This window comes from Lactuca sativa, chromosome 4 (assembly GCF_002870075.4).
Source record: "Lactuca sativa cultivar Salinas chromosome 4, Lsat_Salinas_v11, whole genome shotgun sequence".
Taxonomy (NCBI): Eukaryota; Viridiplantae; Streptophyta; class Magnoliopsida; order Asterales; family Asteraceae; genus Lactuca; species Lactuca sativa.
Genome location: NC_056626.2, coordinates 157,514,749 through 157,517,983, shown reverse-complemented (window position 1 = coordinate 157,517,983; position 3,235 = coordinate 157,514,749). Strand labels below are relative to the sequence as shown.

The 3,235-nt window shown below is 30.2% G+C and overlaps 1 long non-coding RNA gene across 2 annotated transcripts; it reads left to right on the top strand.

Annotated features, from left to right (window-relative positions):
• The first annotated feature begins 1,401 nt into the window (after positions 1-1,401).
• LOC122197363 (uncharacterized) lies at positions 1,402-2,992 on the top strand. 2 transcript variants are annotated; one of them, XR_006190722.2, is made up of 3 exons: positions 1,409-1,670; positions 1,905-2,608; positions 2,678-2,992. It is a non-coding gene; the product is annotated as an uncharacterized LOC122197363 (long non-coding RNA). The 2 variants fall into 2 exon arrangements; XR_006190723.2 differs by having other exon boundaries at positions 1,402-1,670; positions 1,905-2,992.
• The last annotated feature ends 243 nt before the right edge of the window (positions 2,993-3,235 follow it).

Below are 3,235 nucleotides of genomic sequence, written 5' to 3'. Positions count from 1 at the left end.
ATAGTTTTAGTTCCCTATTGATCTTGAACAAAGAATGTAGAGATCATTGCTAGCTGTAATTAATTGTTATGTATATATTAATGAAAAATCAAGAATAAAATAATGCTTATTCTAAATATCATTTAAGAACAAAAAGAGCATGCTTCAATCAATATCTACTCTTTTCTAACCATATAGAACCACGTTAACAAATGAATTCAGAACTATCAAAATAGCATAGCTAGAACATAAATGTATTTCCCAGTAAGCATCAAGTGCTAAATTAATCCATACCATTTGCTCCAACTCAAACATTTTTCATGGATGTTGATATCTAATTTTGGGTTGGGTTTCATCTTATCTGTTTCACCATTGGAAAAACTAAAATGACAACCACAACCGTAAACATAAATTGTTATAACATGAAGACCAGACTTCATACACAGTTTCATTTGAGATATTGTTTGTCATTTTTGTAAAGAGACAAAATGGTTTGGTCATTTTTTTTAAAAATAACCTTTAAAAGTAAAAGTAGTTATTTGTCACATTTTATGTTATCTATAGTTGAGCTAAGCATATGTGAGACTGATTCAGACATACCAAACGAACAATTGTTCTTTTCCTGAAACTATAATCTTAAAATTGCCGATCCATATATTTTTCTTAATTATGTATTGGCATATAAACCTAGTTAATCATTCACTCATATACATATACATATACATATAACATAAAAGGAAACAAACCTGATGATGTGATAAAGCATTTAAGTCAATTTATTGCCTGTGAAGAAAACCTCATTATTTGTTTTTCCATCTACAAAAATAAATGCAAATCGTGATAATATTTTTAACCAATAAAACAACATATAAAATAAATTATGAGAATGACATAGTATAAGACATGAATCCCAACACCATGTTTCTTTGGTGCCTGTAGGAGTGCAATAACGACATATCCAAGATTGTCTGATAAAAAATATATGTACATGAATGGTAATTTGTTTTGGTGGACATTTTGTAGTGTGGTTTAAGTTGCAGTTTATGGTATCTTTTTGTATTCAAGATGGAGTTCTGATATAGCATCTGTGTTTGCCTCTGATAATTCTTGTTGTTCACATTGCAGATGCACGATGGTGTCCATAAACATTGTAGTTTATCTTTTTGAAATTGCAAGTCCAATAAATAACTCGGATCTTGAACTCTTTTCACTTCCAGCACTCTATGGAGCAAAGATCAGTCACTTGATCTTATATGAAGAATGGTGGAGTCTGTTGACACCAATGTTTCTGGTACAAGATTGACTAATGGTTTCGTGCCATTTATTTATTTATAAAAATCTCTAACGATTCATATAAATGACAAAAAAAATTATGTAAATGTAATCAAGAATAGTAATAACAAGAACTAAAATGTATCTATCACAACACACAGGGATTCTTCATATTGGGCTTTGCTCACATTTGGTCCACAAGTTTGTAGGGCGTATGGCCCGTTTACCTTTTATAAAAAGAAATGAAGTTGTAAAAAGGAATTTGACAAGCTTTCTTCATACCCCTGGTAAGAAACCTGCTGCTGCAACCAAGAAGAAGTTGTAAAAAGGAATGAAGAATATGTAATGCAGAAACTTGCTGCTGCAACCAAGCTTTCTTCAGGCTTTAAATTTGATTATGCTTACATCTTCTGAGTTGGGTGAGCTACGAGATCTTTTAAAGCTTTCATTAGTTAATGCTGCTGGAAAAGACTTTTTTCTTTCGCTTTATACATCATGGAGCCATTCATCAATGGCCATAATAAGTCTTTGCTTATTAGCACAGGCAAGTCTCAAAAAAAAAAATTCTCTACTTTTATGTTCATTCTCACATAATAATAAACTAGGAGGGTATTTTAATTTTAATTTTAATTTTTGGGAATGTTGTGTTGTAGGGTTACTAGCATACGAGTTCTGTGATCCAATCTCTAACAGAAGAGGATATCAATGTAAAATTTTTGGTTTAGTTGGATAAACTGATCCACCTATTGGAGACTCTAATTTTTTGCTTATCTTAGGCTTCAGGTAACTTATATATGTATATACATTCATTATTAAAGTTGAGCGGGTATGGTTTGATATGCGATAAAGATGTATGGAAAATACTTGGTTTATTGTTTATGTTTGTTTTTTTATAGCTTCTTGAAGCTGGAAGATATATATATATATATATATATATATATATATATATATATATATATATATATATATATATATATATATATATATATATATATATATATATATATATATGGTTGTTAAAAGCGTTGTATGGTCTGTTGATGTTCTTCCCCAGGTATATATAATATATGTGATGTGAAAGACTTGTAATAAAGTGAATTGAGTGTAAACTGTAAATGTTGGTGGGTTGTTGCAGCAAAGTGTAACTTTTAAGATATTAAGAACTTGTTTAAAGATGGTTCCTTCATATTCATATTCCTATTCTTTTACCAACAACAACCAGAATGAGAATGAGAGTGATAATGGAATAATAATGATAAACTTTGAAAGTTGGCTGCAAAAATATCAACAAATGTAGAAGCTGCATCGTCTTCATTCTAAATCACAACACACTGCTTCCATACCGATACCCTCAAAGGTTTATTTTGTCATGTAATTTATTCTAAAAATTTGTTAGGAAATTAAAAAGCTGATAAGAATTTTGCAGGAAGTTGAAAAAACACAAGAATCTTCCAATATTCTTCCAGATATGAATCTCTTGAGCAGGCCACCTTCCAGATTCTCTCGTAAAGCTCCTTGATTTCATTGCCTATGGTGTATGGTGGTATAAAGTGTAAATTATAGTATTGTTCATTTATTTATTTACTTTTGTTGAACTGGTATTGTGGGTGGGTCTTGTGGTTGTTTTATTTTTCTTCAAAACCACAGGGGTAGATAAGCTAGATATTCATTTTCAAGTTGCTGATTGTTGCATCTCATACAATTGTTTTTATAATATATTGCTGGTTGAGTAAATTTCGTATGAGCAATTGCCTTCACTCAATGATAAGCTAATGAAGTTCTTGGATCATCTGGTAAGAGGCGTTTCTTTATTATTTATTATCATTGGCAATCTATTCCTTAAATTGTTTTTTGCTATTTTTCTTTTTACGGGATCGGACATATTATATCACATCTGTTAGTATACATATGCATTCTAATGTACTTATAAATGTTGTTGATTGTGTGATTAATAAAAGATTTTTTGTTTCAACTAATGTTCAAG